This window comes from Ambystoma mexicanum, chromosome 3q (genome assembly GCF_040938575.1).
Source record: "Ambystoma mexicanum isolate Mex_15411 chromosome 3q, UKY_AmexF1_1, whole genome shotgun sequence".
In the NCBI taxonomy this organism is placed as follows: domain Eukaryota; kingdom Metazoa; phylum Chordata; class Amphibia; order Caudata; family Ambystomatidae; genus Ambystoma; species Ambystoma mexicanum.
Genome location: NC_090926.1, coordinates 1,008,352,003 through 1,008,369,731, shown reverse-complemented (window position 1 = coordinate 1,008,369,731; position 17,729 = coordinate 1,008,352,003).

Genomic DNA, 17,729 nt, shown 5'->3' with positions numbered 1-17,729 from the left:
TTCCCCTTTCCTCCCTCCTCCCACCCCACCCCACTTACCTTCTATCCCGCGGTCTCCGGCGGGGGACGATGGAAACCTCCAGCCGTGTGGAGACTCAGAGCGGGGCCATCCCCGCTCCAAGCCTCCACACGGCTGGAGGCTTCCATCGTCCCCCACCGGAGACCGCGGTACGTTTTTTTTTTTTTTTTCTTCCTTCCCCTTCCACTCCCTATAGCCCTCTGAACCCCACTTACCTTCTTTTTTCTTCTGGTCTTGGGAGCGAACGCGCTAGAAACACTTCTCGCTACGCTTTAGTGTCAGAATGGGAATGCACCTTCTCGTGATGGTGCCGGTGTTTCCACGTCCACCTACAGGCGGGCGGTGTTAAACCCGCCAGGTCAGACCTGGTGAGAATGACACCACCACCTGCAGGACTCGATATCACCCGGTATGGAAACAACGGTGGCGGCGGGTTTACCGCCACCGTTATTTCCATACCGGGTGACTCGTAATGAGGCCCAGTGTCACGATTCCATCTTTTTATACCATCCCCAGTGTAATTGGTTAATTGAAAGTTGTAATACAGCTGTGAATAATTCTGCCCCTATGTCTATTCAGTACATTTAGTTCAACTATTTTTGTTAGTACGGCTTTTCTATTTGAATGGGCATCCGCACATTCCTCTTCCCTACCTCACCCCCTCCCACTCACCTTGCCCATACCCTACACACACGCACACATTTGACAAAAAGAGTGAAACTAAATGCCTTTGAACCAGGTGATGTTGATGAAACAACAGACGCAGAGAAGCAAATGGTGCTGCCTTTGGCTAATAAAGCTGGTACCCAGGCTGGTGATTATGTACATGGTATTTTGATGACAGTAGCTGAGCATAGCATATAATAATAGTACCTCGACACATGCAGCTTCGTTTGTCATATGTGGACACTACCACAGCATGAAAGGCTGTATCCAGCATTTGAGGACTGTTCCTGGCATATGAGGATATAATTGACATCAAAAGTCACAAACTGGGCCTAGGCGGCAGGGCTCGCCTATGATAGAAACACCTGGGAATGTAGGCCTGTTCTGTATGCAGCGAATGATGACTACTAGCATACATTGGCAGTACCTGAGCATATGCGGCTGTAGGTGAACATACAATTCTATTGTGGCCTATGGTAGTTGTGTTTTGTGTGTTCCAGGCATACAAAGGCCGCACCCTAGCACAAAAGCCAGTTCACAGTGATCACTTTATATAGCACCTCTAAATAAATATATAGTTGGTAACAAAATAACCTGTTGTCTGCTACACTATTCATCAATCTTATGATATATATGTGTGCTATGACATCCTGTGATGTTCCTGGATTCAAAGGTCATGTGGTGAACCTCTTATGATGTGAATTATGATTTTACCTTCTGTGATGTCATTGGAGTCAATGTCACTTCAGCTACCCCTGGTATTTTGGTGAATTGAAGTGCTTCTATGGTGTAGTGGTTCTGGGATAACAGGGTTGTTTTTATAGAAGAGTTGTGAAGTAGAGATTCTGAAATTAATGTATTGAGTGATCTGGTTGAGCAATGACAGAGTTGCAAAGTGTTGATATGGTTGTAGGGTAGGGGTTGTGCAGTGGTATGGTTGCGGTGTGAGAGTTACTGTGCAGCTACAAGAATGTGGGGTAGTGAAGAGGCAGATTTAGAGGACAGAAGGTGTGCAATGACAGTGCTGTGTGGTGGGACTGATTGATGAAAGGTTGTGCAGCAAGCCATTAAGAAATTAACTCATCATGTGTAATGGCCATATGGATTCACACACTCATGCGCAGGCTCATATACCAATCTGCGTATATGAAGAGGGATATCTGAAACATATACCTGAGCAGTGCTTAATATATAAGAAAATAAGTACCAGGGCCCAAATATTTTCTAGCACGCATGTGATGCTGCGGGCGGGCTTTTTCGCCACCATTGCTGCCATCACCCACAGCTGATCCCCATAGTGTGAACACATTTGGGGTTAAACTACAACTTGCATCTGTTCATTGGGGTTGATGGATGCTCCAGCTATCACTACATCTTAATTAATCTCAGTGAGCCCTGGCAACCACCCCCACAAATTAAGACATTAGATTCTAACACCATTTGCACACGTTCACTCATATTCCTTGGCAGTGTGATCTAATATTTGAATACTGGAGTTCAAATTCTCCTTTCCTAATAACTGAGAACTCTCAGAAGAAAAATAAGAATAATATTGGTTGAATGTCCTATAAAACGTAGCAATCCCCCAAAACAATATCACCTTCATGAAGGTAGGTGCAATGTGCCCACAAATGACCCTCTGTGCCCTTTTCTCCTTCCCATTGGCCTTCTCAGCCTTGGATGACACTGTCTCACCAGTCTGCCCAACGTACCCTACTCTGGGCCAAGCAGTGTTGGCTCAAATCTGTTGCTACAGCAGACCTGGATCTTATGTATTCTATTCATGTCATTTATGATTCCTTGGTTCTCTCAGCTGAACAGTAGTACTTTAGCACCCTTTTGCTTTGCTTTCTTCTCATCCACGTCGTCTCTTCCAAAATTGTATTCTTTTCCTTTCCCTTCCCGACCCTGCCTCTCTTTCAACGTCTGGCTTTGCCAACTATTTTTCTTAAAAAATGACACCTCTCTGCTCGTCTAATTCAGTTTCCACCACTACCCTCCCACCTCTGCACATTTCTGTTGACCTCCCCACCCCTGATGTCATTTCACCTACTGTCTGATTCTGATATTACGTCTGTTCTCTCTAAGGCCCATCTCACCTCTGCTTCTGGTGATCTTCTAACATCTCATTTAATCCATGCTGTTTACTCTACACGTCTCCCCTATCTTGCTGCCCTCTTCAATTCTTCCCCCTACTACTTTTCTTTCTTCCTTCAAGCATGCCTCGTTCTTCCCTATTCTTAAAAAGCCCACGCTTGGTCCTTCTCTTCTGTCTATCTTTAGCCCTATTTATCTCCACTTTCTCTCAAAACTACGGGAGCGTATTGTGTGCTCCCAGGTCTCTTCCTTTGCCCACTTGCACTCACTTCTTCCTCCCTTTAAATCCTGCTTCCGCATGTGCCACTTATCTGAAACGGCTCTTCTTGCTGTCTCGGACTCTCTCCTTTCTTCTCGCTATTCTAAACGTCAAAACTTTCCTCTCTTCTTGTTCTCCTTGACCTTGACACGGCCGGCCACTCTAGCCTTCTTTCTTCTCTTTCCCAGCTTGGTTTCGTTACTCTGTCCTCACCTAGTTCTATTCTTATCTCTCTGGCTGTACCTTCGCAGTCTCTTGGGCTAGTCACTTTTCTCCTATCTACCCCACTCTCATATTCCTCAAGTCTCAGACCTGGCACTCTCATTTTTTCCATTTACACCTCTCTGCTTGGTCCCATCATTTATTCCTTTGGCTTTTCGGCTTTTCCTATTATCTTTGTTCCATACCTCTTTGTCGGCCTGCCTCTTTGCAATCCACACTTGGATGTCCTCCCACTAGTTGCACCACAATCCCTCCAATTGTGAGTTTTTATTCCTGCTACCATCATTCTTCCCCTCTATGTTTCTTGTCCTTTACTTCCATCTTCATTTCCCCCTTTGCTCGTAATCTTGAGGTCATTTTTGACTCTTCGCTTTCCTTCTCTTTTCACATTTCTTCTATCTCCTGCTCCAGCCCAGCCGCTCCAAACTACTTAATAACTGGAAGGCTTGTAGGTTTCTATCCTTTTCTGCAACTAAACTTCCCGTTTAATCTTTAAGTTTCCTCTTGACTATGTTACTGTTCTACCTTACTCCTTGCCCTCCCCGCCTACCAGCCTGCACCTCTTTGTTCTATCACTCTCCTATTCATGTCCTTTGCACTCTGTCTCCTTATGACTTAATTACCTCTGCTTTGCACTCTGGTGGCTATCATTCGATGTTCATCTTCTCTTTAACATTCTCTGTATTGTCTTTAAATGTCTCCACAATCTCACCTCTCCATATCTCTTCTCTGATTTATTGTACTCTCCTTCTCACTCTCTTCGCTTGCACTCTTTCTTTCTCTTAGTTGTCCCTTGGCCCCCTTGTGCCTCATCTCGCTTTCACTCCTTCTCTCTACTTGTGACTAAACACTGGAGTACCCTGCCTCTTCCTCTACGTTACCTCTCATCTTTTTTTCTCTTTTAATTTCACCTCAAATCCCATCTTGTCTCAATTTGATTTATTTTATTGACATGTTCATACCTTCTGTCCCGTTTTTGATCTTTCTGTGAAGCGCTTAGGTGTCAAGCGCTATACCAATACAATAAAATACAAATACAGTTGATTCTCCATGAGGATTCTTTACTAAAGAGCTGTTAACAAAACATGGCGCTCATCAGGAATAAAGGCTTTCAAATGTTTTAGGCTGGTGGTCCTAAACTTTGGACAGTTGACAATAACATGTTTGAATGTTTTGACAATGTGTAAGTTACCACAGAAATCGCGAAATCTTTCCCCTCAGGGATATTGAGTCTTGCAAGAAATCACTTCATAGGTAGGTATTAGATTTATTGTTATACGCACAAAAATGTTTCTTCATTTCAAACATGGAAATTTCATAGGATAGCAATTCATTATGATGTATTTCTTCTCTTGCTTGACCCTGTGATAGTATAATATGTATTTCACCAGCAAATCTTTTGTTCTGCACCAATCGTCATGATATAAAAGCCTTTCAATTGTGTTTGAGTTTAGTGCATGTTTTGTAGTATTTAGTCAATTTAATTACTGTTCACAGTTATTAACCCAAAAGTTTAATCCACTAAAGCATCCATTTTCTATGAGTAACTTGATGTCCATGGCTAAAGAGTTGAAAGTTAGATCAACATGTCGCAGAGCAGGATAATAATTTCCATCTAATCAGAGCCTATAATGAAAGGAGACACATTTCCTCTCTTAACCATTAGTGCCTTTCACCAAATCAACCCCTCTAGTGTGTGCCACACTTGCCCGTCGTCAATATGTGAATCTCTGCCCTGTAAAGTAACCATGGGACCAGCTTAGATTTATAGTATTTTAGTACCGGCAGAAGACGGTAAAGACAATACTTCAAGTTGGCTGCAAACAGAACACATTTTGACCATAGCCTTCAAATGTCTAGCCCTATATATGGTTGTCTATATATCACAAATCCCAAATAAACCAGTTGTTCCACTATCTCCAATGGGTTGTTATTCGAATGCTGCCTAAAGGATATCCTCTTTCTACTCTTTGAAAGAACTAAATACTTTTATTTCTGGTAGTTAATTTGAAGGTCATTTATCTGCCGCCTGGAGACTCTTGTCTATTGGCGCCATACAAATATCCAATAAATAAAATAAATAATATATTTACATATGATAATAAGAATTGCACATAAAGGTCACTCAGGAATCACGAAACGTACGAAGCAAGACAAATATTAGTGACTAGCCACTGACACACACATAGAGAGGGTTGTAAGGGAATGTTGGCCATGTGGCAATTCAGACAAAAGGGTGATGATCTAGAAGCAACCTCTAAAGTCCCTTACCAGGAGGAGCATGGCAAATACTACAGATAGATGTTCTGGGACCAGTACTTGCATTAGTATGGATTCAAATATTGGAAACTGAACACACACTTTGGGACAACGACAAAGGTACATATCAATAGCAAACCACAAATTAACCATTGTGCAAATGAATTACACGATATCTAAATATGATCAGATTATCTCATTCGATGGAACTGTCAGTATCCATACCTCTGGTACCAGATCAACTACAAGGGATGTTGTAATTGTAGTGGACGCTTCAGCATCTCCCTGAAACAAAGGACTTGCATTAATAAGGATGAAAATATTGGAAATTGAACACACACTTTGGAAAGACGACAAAGGTACATATCAAAACCACATTAGGTAAAAGAATTACACAATACGTAAATATGATTACATTATCTCAAATTCCATGCATAAAACAAGTCTGGAACAGAATAGCTAAGTAAGATTACCTGATACGCGCTCGAAGTGGTTGATGACTCCAGGCAAGACATGGATGTTGAATCTTGTTGCTTCATATTCGGTGGCTAGCTATGGAGTTGTAAAGGGAAAGTACTATTTGATTTAGAAATGCTAATATTAAAAATTGGCATGTAAGGAGACTGAATACGAGAAAATTATGCTTATGTAAATGCATAATATAGCATAGTTATCTGTGCCCATTAATCAATTTTCTATGAGGGTTCTAAAAACAAGGATTTATGTTTAGCAAAATGGTCATTATTTAAAAAGCTATACAATCATATAAATATCTAAAGTATTATAAGAGACATTTACACCTAAAATTCCAATCAATCCATATGGTTACCTGCACACTACCGCAAGGCCTAAAGCTAAATCCGGAAGTGTGACTCACCTGTGGCGGCATGTGAACGAATAAAGTCGGAATAGCGTTTGGGAGCAATTTTCGAGTCGTTCTCAGTTGATTCTTCTTTGTGTACAAGGATGTGTCGTACATATTCGGGGTAAAGTGCAGGCTGCAGATGCGGTATTTATCACCCCTCTTGTCCTCCAATACTTTTTTGACTCTACTTTCAAGCTCTGCTGGTGCATATCCGCAATATCTGACCCATTCTCTAATTCGATCTACAGTCTTAGGGAATACATGCATTGTAGTGCCTTCAGATTTGTCATGGGTCTTCGAAGGGCAACCGAAAATCGAACATGCAGGCATTGTTGTAAATTCTGCAAAAAAAGTCAACATTATTTGAAATTGAATTTGCATAAAAATGTGAGAAAGAAGGAATTAGACCATAGATTCTTCAATGCAAGCTTTGTTTTGGTCACCACAGCAAAACCAGTGCAGCGTGGGCGGCTGTATTATAGGATAACTTTCACAAACAATTCATTGATTTGATGAAAATCAGAACATGTTACTCGTCCCTTGAATGTACTATCGTGCATGAAAAGGAAGCATGCTTATATTATAGACACGGTCCACGAAGGATGGAATTCGATGGCAATTGACACTGATGAAAATGGATATATCGATAACATAACAGATGAAACTCAAGTCAATAGCAATGAGACCAATGAACATATCACTACTGAGTACGTTACTTCGAAATAGATCGAAATTTACAGATGAAGGAGATATGATTAGGATACATGCCCTTACCTTGACCAACACACAGTTAGATTCAGCAAGCAGAGTAGTTAGTGGCAGGAGAACAGGGAGATGTTCACAGGTAGCACAGTGACGAGTTGACTCACAGCGGTCACAGAAGTTCACAGATAGCACAACGACGTGCAGATTAGCATCGGTCAACGGGGTTCTCAGGGAGCACGTTCAAGAGTTGACTTGCAGTGCTCAAAGATGTTCTCATGATAAATATCAAGTGGTTTATAAAGAATTACAAAAAGGGGTGTGTTTGTGAATGAATGACGTGTATATTTCGTGGTATTATGCAGATTGCAGGGGCGCGGACTGCTTCAAGGGGAGCGTGCCTAGAGACGCAGAGTCTGAGGAGGCCATGTGAGCAATGACCCCAGCGCAAAAGATAGCTTTGAAGTGTACATGGTCTTTGGCACTTTGGCCGTTCGTGCACCTGACAGCACCCCTTGGCAGCGCACATCCACTGGTGCGAACAGCCTTTGATAGGGGAGGGTCGGGTCGGATGGATGGGCCTGGGGCATGCAGACAAGGCACCAGAACACTGCTGAATGGAGACACACTTATGTGGATTGCAGGGGCGCGGCCTGCTTCAAGGGAAGCCTGCCTGGAGACACGGGGTCTGAGGAGGCCATGTGAACAATGACCCCAGTGCGAAAGATAGCTTTGAAGTGTACATGGTCTTTGGCACCTTGGCCGTTCGCGCCCCTGACAGCACCCCTTGGCAGCGCACATCCACTAGTGCGAACTGCCTTTGATAGTTGAGGGGGGATGGATGGGCCTGGGGCGTGCATACAAGGCACTGGAACACTGCTGAATGGAGACAAACTTGATTCACTTAAAAACTGAAATAACCATTGATAAAAAAATATATTGTGTTTTATTTTGTTTCTTATTTTGGTGGCACAAAACTACTACACATTGTAAAGGTATGGTTGCAGCACAGCAAGGGAAAATCCCCTGTACTGACCGTTGTCACTGGGAAAAGTTTCTCTAATGGTACCAACGACACAGGCGGATATTACTCGTCGAACGCGGTGTCCAAGCCTCCCATGAAGCCACCATGTAAAAGAACGATAGGTCACCAGCTGGTACCACCTGTGAAAGAGAAAGATAGAAACTGTTTTTAAATGACCAAGATAAGTGTATTAAACCTTAGTTGTCAATGACAATTCTTGTATCCAATGGCATTTTTTCCAGGACAAATGCTAACTAGACACTGCATAATATCGAACGACTTTTATACGACTATTACTAGAGAATTGCAAGACTAAATTGATATGACAATGATATATTGAAGTTACGAGAATATAGGAGACAACCGTGGAATAGTAGTGGCCTAACTGACATCACAACCAGAGCATACTTACTCGTTACTTGGATTACGAGGACGAACTGTTGCGTGAAGTTCGTGCATAAGCACCATCATAATCCTCAACACGGACCGTGTGAGGCAGGCTGTCCTGAAGTCTTGCAGCTCGGTAACACATTGCGACCGTGGCTCGCCTTGCGATATGTAGGACAAGCATCCAGAGTTTTCTCAGCAGCAGCAGTTCTCCTCCTCGGTTGGCATTAGTGCGCACCGATTGCAGGTACACCAGGTGGAAACACCGTCCAAGCGACTAGGCCCAGGCTCTTCATCTGTTGAATCGTCCTCCCAACTGTCGTCCGAAGCCCAATCATTTCCACATCTTTCTCTTTCCAGTAATTCCTCCTCGGAATACTCATGCTCGTACTGGTAGGGCTTTATTGTTGCCATTGTGTGGTAAACAAATGAAAATAATGTATAGCGATGGTACTGGTATCTGTTCACACGGGCTACAAGCAACGAGGGTAGCTGAACAGAGCACAGAAACGAGTCACAGAATACTCAAAGAAATACAGTGAGATGAATGGAATAGAAAATATGCTGTTGGGTGTTGTGAAACGGTCTGTTTATACTTATTGAGGAAAGAGGCATCCTGCCATCTACATGGCGACACATCATTAGCTGAAGCGCAAAGAATTTTGACATGAGACGTGCTTTGGTGTTGTGAAATGGGCGGTACGCGTCTAGGGTTGTCAGGCTCAGGGCGGGGGATATGATTTAGTGCCGCAAAAGCAGTTCACCCAGAGCGATGTGTCAACTGATAATATTATCACAAGATGGCCACGTCCTGCTGCGTGATTTCGCTTGTGTTCAAAAGACGAAAACTCGGATAAGGTCCATAGGAAATGTTTGTAAGATCGATCAATTTATGGTTAAAAACACATGGCCGAACCATAGGGACACAAATATTTCTGACCGCACCATTCCTTTAAATGTCTCTTCAGCATTATTAGTAAACGAGGGCATTGTTTGTGTGCTGCGCACCTTGTAGATGATGTTTTGTTCTTGCAAACATGTGCCTTTTTCTCTGCCATGTGTCTTCAGATCTTGCAGAGTTGCCCCCGCAACGTGAAGCACTTAAATGGAAGTCTGGAACGCTGGATTGCATTTAAGAGTTGAGCCGACCTGGTGGGGGTCGAGCAGAGGCAGAGCGCTGCGCTCCAAACTAACCTGCAATGTTCTTTCTCTTTTCAGGAGCTGTGGTGGAGCTGCGATGGGAACGGAGGCCTTGAAACATTCAGGAGAGTCCAGACGCAGCGGTATTGAGTATTAAGAGGACCGCTGGATTCCAAACTGGGAAGCTGGAACTGCTGCACGTGGACTTCAGTAGCAGGAAGGCAAGCGTTACACTGCCTGCATATCACAGCCGGAGAAAACGCTAAGCACTGGGTGTGGCCCAGGGCAGCGCTTATATAGCCCTGGGCTGCACCCAACACCTCTAGACAAGGAGTTTCATAGCACAGAGGCCATGTTGGTTTCAGCTGAGCATTCTGCTCTGGGGGCCATCTTGGTGGAGGCTGTTACTGTTGCTTGGCTGCCAATGTTTGCAAACTGCAGCCTACGCCAGCCAGCAACCCTTACAGTCCAGGCCTTACCTACGTTATGTGACTGCATCTTGCTAGGGGTCATGACACACAGCTTGTGTGTGCAAACTTCAGACAATTTACCCAGTACCACAATATTGTCATCTCACGAGTCATGATCTTGCTCACCTGAAAACTGGACAATCACAAAACCCTTTCTGCATTTCTGTAGTTACACTACCCTATCATTGGAGAACCCTATCACAGACCAACCCCCATCACAAAATGCTTCATCGTACAAGCGTACTACAAAACCCTTTAATTTCAAAACTCTCATCCACAACTCTTTGGTATGAGTGTATGTTTTTATAGCATGAAGCTAGCTCTAAGGAATGGTGCGAGGTACAAAAGCAGAGTGGGGTTAGGGTAGCAGAAGTGGGTTTGGCGAGAGACTTGTATCATCAGGGACTTACGTGATGTTCTTCAAAGAGACCAATGGCTAATCCCCCTCACTAACGTGAGAAGGGGGTTTAGATTATATTAAAGACAAGGAGGCGAGTATTATGCATTACAATCTTTACTTCTGAAACCACAGCAGCAAAGAAAAAACTTTTACAAACAAAAAAGTTTGAATAACAGAACTAAATAGAGTTCAAAGTCAATGTAAGGGGGGACTCACCAATCCAACGTGGAGGACAGGTCATGCCTTGCAGATGACCAATGAGCAGGGACCCTCCTCTATATAGGCCCTTTACTCTAATCCCAATTCCTCTTTCTGTAGCTGTCTTGCATCTGACGCCCACTGCAAAGACAGATGATATATCACGGAGATAGGATCCAACGAAAGTTCCAGGATCACACACTCTCTGTATCCTGTAACTGTGACGAAACGCTCCTGAACAGAACATCTCACCCTGAAGCTGTAAGAACAAGAAACAAAAGGGTGGGTGGATGTATGGGATAATACTTGCCTCCTTGTCTTTAATAGAATCTAAACCCCCTTCTCACGTTAGTTAAGGGGGTTACCCATTCTATGTCAAGACAGGAGGCTTCATATTATGCAAGTTTGAAGCACTTGCATCACATTAATTGCAACAGGATCAAAACAATTGTGACAATATAATATAATGAGAAAAATGCTTTAAATGTTTTGATTTTCTTGACCAATCAGCTGCTTTCAAGATTTCTCTCTAGCAGGGAAGTTGCTAGGTCTGGAAAAGATCCGGGGCTAAGTTGATGTCGGAACTGTTGCAACTGGGGGCTGGCTAGTCTTTTGGCTGTAGCTCCTGAGATTCTATCCGGGGCTACAACCAAAAGATCAGGGGCTATAGCCCCCTTACCACCCCCCCTAGCAACGCCCCTGCTCTCTAGGCTATCCCCCCCCAAAGAAAATGTCCTAGATGCCATAGCATTCTTAACTGAAAAGAACCCAGGAGGATGTGTCAACTCCTGCGTCCCGCATAACCGACTGAATCCACTTGGCTAAAGGAGCAGGGGACACCGGTCAAAGGGTTTCCTATAGGAATTAGCAGCTGAGAGGCATTAGGAGGACTAAGCGCCTCAGACTTCAACTCAAAACATTTCAAACACTGAATGACATACAATCTTCTGGAAAACCTAGATGATAATAGTAAGAAGGTAAACAATTAGTTCTCTTGGAAATAAAGAAAGTTACTCCATGAGGGGTAAATGTTTTGTTGCCCACATCCAATGCTTTGATAACAGAAAAACTTGTAATAGAAAACAAGACATAACCACATGGCTATCCTGGAAAACAGTTGTTGCAAATAAATCTTCATTAGAAGGCCAAGAGCGGGAGAAATAGAACACCCTATTAACGTCCCATAGAACAAAAGCCTAGCTTCAGGTGGGACCTTATGCAAATGGACTTGAGGGCCCTGTGCACCCAGAAGTGCCTACCCTGTGGCTCACCCTTTACCACAACATGTCCCTAGTCAGATAGCAGATCTAAACCCTTTTATATAACTGTAAGCCTTCCTAAACCAATTCCACCAGAAATGTATTACTTCTACTGGAGGCAAAAGTGGGATGGAAGAGTTGAGCCACACACCAGCTAACCCAGTGGTTACATGCTGAAGAGTAGCCTGACTTAGTAGAGGCCGCCGAGGAGACCCTCATGACACAGATAGAGTCCTGCGAAACCCCTGGAAACACCAGGAAGAGATGCATAAGGACCAGCTCAAGAGGGACCTGACAAGTCGGAGAGAAGCCTCGGGTGGAGAGAGAGAAGACAAGCAATATCCACTGCTAATTCCAGAAAGTTGAGAACCACACCTGGGAAAGGCAAAAGAGGGGGCAACCAATGCTAGCGTTGCCGCCTGCGCCCTTGAACAAGGACTCTGCTATCATGGCAAGAGGCAAAGAGATTTACAGAAACCGGACTCCGAACAGACAAGAACTTGCCAAAGAGACCTGTTCCATATCCAGTCGCTCCTGTCATGGAGAGGTCTGGAATTCCAATATGCGACAGAGTTGCTGACTCCCGGAATATACTCCGCTTTTAACAGAATGTCTCGATCCCGACTGAAACTAAATAACCTTGCTAGATGTGCTATGGCCTTGGACCTGGTTCCCCACCTTCACCCGATGATTGATGTATCACATAGTCAAAGCATAGTCTATCCAGAGGAGGACACAATAAATCCCATGGGCTTGAGAAGAGTTTAGACTGCAAAAGAGCCCACTAGAAGCGCGAAACAGTTAATGTGAAGTTGACTCCCAGAAGTGGACTAACTTCTGCTTGTGGAAACCTGAACTATCCTAGCATCCCTAGCTCACTCTGCTGGCATCTGACTCCAGAATAACCTCCGGAGAGAGAACAAAAACTGTTTGCCCTGCTATCCAGGCAGCTACGTGTCTGAACCACTAAAGGAGTCTTAACTTGCCCTCGGGGAACAGAAAAAAAAAACAACCGCGAGAAAGACAGACCTTTGCGAGGATGTTTGGTGTTGAGGTGTTGTAACGCCCTGTAATAGAGAGGGTCGGAAAGATACCTTGGATGGAAGATGGTCACAACCCCCAGTCCCAGCTATCTGTCTGAGGGACACCCTGCCTTCCCTGAGGACGAGACGGATTTCCTTCATTATCTAGGAAAAACCTGCAGTCCAGAAGGAGAAGGATGCAGAGCTTAGGGTCCATATTGAAGCCCAGAAATTGGACACCTTGCGCCGGCTTCAATATACACTCTTTTGCATTTATACCCAACCCCAAAGACTGTAGAAGGGACACTGCTAACTCCATATGAGTCTGGAGAAACTGAGAAGTCTTGAGCCAAAAATAAGAATATTATGTAAGAATAAATATCAGAGTCTCTTTGGACCTGAGGTGAGCCATCAGCAGCTTTATTAACCTGGTGAAGTACCAGGGAATTGACGAAAAAGCAAACAGACGGGAGGCAAAATTGTCCAGTGCAAGCCCTGCACTGGTACTGAAGAAGAGCTCCTGTTGAGGGAACAAACAGAAAAACCATCAGGTATGCATCCTTGAGGTGTAACTTGATTATGCAATCTGCCTGAAAAAAGGGGGGCCCATGAGTAGAGTAATCCCATTAATTTTAAAGTGATATACCACAAACGAGCATAAAGCTCATAAATTAGCGACTGGGCGAAAGCCCCCTCCCCCCTTGGGCCTTGGGAGCAGAGTTATCGTGCTCAAAAGTTGAGAGGCTGGGTCCACCATCCCTTCAAAAAATGAGGTCTGTGACCTCCGCATCCATGAAATCCTGCCTGGCTTTGCCGGACACCAGGGGAAGGGTCAAGTAAAAAACTGACAAGGGGATAATCGACTGAAAATGAAAAACCTCCTACTAACTGCAACCCAATGGGTCTGAGGTGCCCTGCTGGCCCGTCGTCCAATGGAGAACAAACTCCCTTGAGGGTAAAACTGGGTTTGTACTCCTCGAGCAGAGGAGAAATTGTTCACACCGCTTTATGTATTGCTGGGGACAGGTAGAGCCTTGGGCGGAACGGCTATAGGGACAGGCTCTATCCCTTCCAAGTGGAAATCTTAGGGGCAAAGAGCTTTAATATTGGTCTTGTATAATGCCAGATTGGGATAAAGACACATGAAGGGGGACTTACGCTGCTCTTTAGAGATGGAGGCGTAGAAGTTGCCGAGCAGGCAAACAGATCTCAAAATCCAGCCCCTCAGGACTTTCATGTCAATAGGGAAATTAGCGGGGGCGCGGCATGGGTGCAGCGCGAGCCGGCATGCTGCCACCCCGCCAAATGCCCTTTACATTTTCCGGCTAGGGTGGGAAAGCGACATTGGCCGCATGAGCTGCTGCTCTCCCCACCTGAGGGGAAGGACTGCAGGACTACGACGGCCCCCATAAAACCTGGGCCCTCCAGTGGGGATCTGCTGTAGTGCTCCATCTGGGAGCAGAAAAGTAATAGAGTGTGGGGGCCCTCGCCGCAAGGAGAACTGCGCTGTCCCGGCCCGCGCCGAGGCGGGGAGGCGCTGCCCTTCACCCCGCCTGCAAGCCGCGAAATTGAAGAGTGGCGAAGTGTGCCGCAGAGAGGGAAAAAACAAAAATGAGGTGGCCCCAACTCCAAGTGGGCCCGCAAGGAAGACAAATAAAAAGGGCACGTGGACAATGGGGGGGATGCAGCCCCAAGCAACAAGAAAAGGGGACAAGTTTACCCCGCAGCGCTTCCGCCACCCTCCACCAGAACCGAGCGCTGCACTGGTCAGCTGGGCGCCACTTAAAAGTGGCCACAATCGCCCGGCTGCCCAGGGTGTCAGTGGAGTGTGGAGCAGACCGAGGAGGGCCATGCGACCAGCACTACCCAGGTCCAGAACGGACATTCCATGAGCCCAGAAGGCCCATCAGGGCTAGCATGCCCTCCGGGCCCATCGATGTGTGCCTCAAAGAGGCTCGCAGTTTTGCCACGGAAGAGCCAGGAAGGGTAGCGGCTCCATGGGGAGTGCTTGTGCGCCCGCAGGGGTTTTGACTATGAACCGATCCAGGTGCATGCCACCAGTGCATGCTGCCAGTGGACACGGCGGGGGAACATCAATGTGCCTGGTGCGGAAAAGGGAGTGCTGGGAGTGGCCCATCGTCCAAACCCCTACCCTGCCATCGTGCTGCCCGAGTCGTCCTGCAGCCACCCAGAGATTAGACTGAGGTGGCGCCCTGGCATTCCCAAGTGCAGCGCTGCCTGCCCTGAACATGGAGCTGGCCCGTCATGGCCACGCCAGCAACCTGCCATGCTATCTTCCTCCACCATCGAAGGACTAGGCCGATGTGGCCCCTGGTGCCCCCAGGTGCGGCTTTGCCGGCCACTGAACTGTGGGGTGACTGTCCAAAGCGAACATTGTCGAGGATCCAAACTGGTCTCCTGCTACTCCATGGGTACGCCGATGAACACTGTAGACCTCCCCATGAAGGCTGGGAGCAGGCAGACGTGGAGTTGCTTAAAATGGCCCAGACGGTGGGCAATGCAAACTAGTGAACGTCGGCATATGTGAAATGCTTTATGTGGTGCCAGGGTTCCTCAGTGGTGCCGTTCAGTGACAAAAGACCCACTCACCCAGGTTAATAAAGGGTGCATGTGTGTGTGAGTTATGGTTTGTAGTGGTAGTGTGTGTATTATGTCATGGTGTTCCATTTATTTTGTTTTTATGGAAAAGGAGGAGTGTTGCATGTCTCCCCTGTTGGGAGACATGCTATCTCCCAGTGTGTTCTCTTGGTCACGTGGGGAACCATGTGACCAAGTTAATAAAAAGCATGAGCTGTTTCCGGCTCATCAGTCAGACCAACAAAGGCTCCAGTGTGGTTATTGTCCGGCACCATGCTGGTGCAACACCGCGTGCTGTGGGCCCAAGGACGGGGCCCAGCACGAGGATGGTGCCCCTGCTGGGCAACACCGTCCCTGAAGGATACTGTCACCATGTGTTCATGGCTGTGGGTGCGATCCCAGCCTGGGTGCCCCCAGAGCCAGGGCTGCCGTGTGCTGGGTGCCCCCAGCCACGTGGATCGCTCTAGTGATCTGGAGCGAGTGGGGTAACCCCTTCTCATGTGTCTGTGGTGTGATCGCCGCACCGAGGGACTGCGTCGGGTGCTCCCGACTTGCGTAGGAGCCTGCCCGGTGGTCCGGGGCAGGCCCCCAACAACAACCATGTCACTGCACAACAGCCTGTTGATAATCGCGTTATTGCACAAGCACACTCCACAACCCTTTCATGCTCCAACACCCCCACATCACACCCCCTCACTGCATGCAGCACGACCGAAATTCCGTCATCTTACCACCTGGTCCACCCTAAAATCCTGTCATCCACAACCCCCTACGCACAATACCGCTAGCACAACCCAAACACGTCTAACATGTGAAATCTGAGAACGAACGCAATTTTCCTATTCCTTCCTGTGCTACTTTTCTCAATTGTCCATGCAAAGAATAAAATGTGTTTATTTTCCTTCACTGCTACCAAAAAGAACGTAAGCGCGTGAGCCAGGGACGCCACTGGAGTCCCAAACCAGAAGCTTCCTTTCCAGCGCGTGAAAAGAAAGGATTCGTTCTCTCTTCTAATAAATTAAATCCGGATTTAAATAAACAGGGTGAAAAGTCTGTAATTGGCATGGAGACGGCCTCGCTTTGCATAGTCAGCGCTGCATAAGAAGTGCTTCCCGGCACCTTCAGATGTCAATTTATGCAAATCTCGCTGGGCTTTATTTTAGAAGCCTCTTATATCGACTCGTGAGTCACCTGACTTTCCCCCTCTTTTCTAGTGAAGCGTTAGTATGCTGAGGAACCACGGATGTTAAGGCAGGTTCGCCTTTGAGGGGCCGAGGCCGGATGCTCCTTTGATTTTAAAACAGCAGATGTTCTGATGTAAGTGGAGGCAAACGCACTGGGGCAATATGCCTTGTAGCTACACCTGTGGGGCGGGAACAGGGGCAGCATGACCAGGCATATGCGCTTATCAGGGCTTCCCTACATGCCGCCTACTAACTGAGAAATGCACACTCGCCACGCGACGTGAACCAACCCGCCTCTTCTCCTGAGGCAGCTCATTTTATGACTGACATAAGAAGGTTTCGTCGGGGCTATATAAGCCTTCTACAGCCCCAACGAAATCTTCTTAGGCGAGTCACAAATGCCAATTCATGTTGTCAATGCATGTTGGCGTATGCTTGTAGGCAGGGCATCTCCTGGAGTGCTAGGGGCGTGGCAGAGGCACAAAACCCACTCCATTGACTTGCCAGATATTCCTCTGTATTCTAATAGGCATTGGCGTCTCCAGGAATCAAATTTAAGGGGTGGGGGGAGGGGGCACTGAGGAGGCCACAGACAAAGGTAGGGGGCTACCTATAAAAGAGCAATATGTATGCTTTTCCCAAATTGAGTGGGCAATCATGCATTTATCCAGCTAGCAATTCTGTTGGCAGCACATTCAAAAGTGAACAACTGTAAGCAGAATGCCATGAATCATGGGTGAGTAGAAAGGACACTCGTTTTAATATTGAACCAGGAGAACATGCAGTGCACAGCATTGGGCTTGATTTTGACAGAAACAAAAAAAACAGAATTACTTTAAATGTGTTGGTACCAAATGCCAGTTACTTCAAAGAACATCGTCGTGTTGATCAAATGCTGCAGGGTGCTTTCAACTTAGTGACTTGTGTGCTCAATTACGAGGAGTTGCTTATGAACCTGG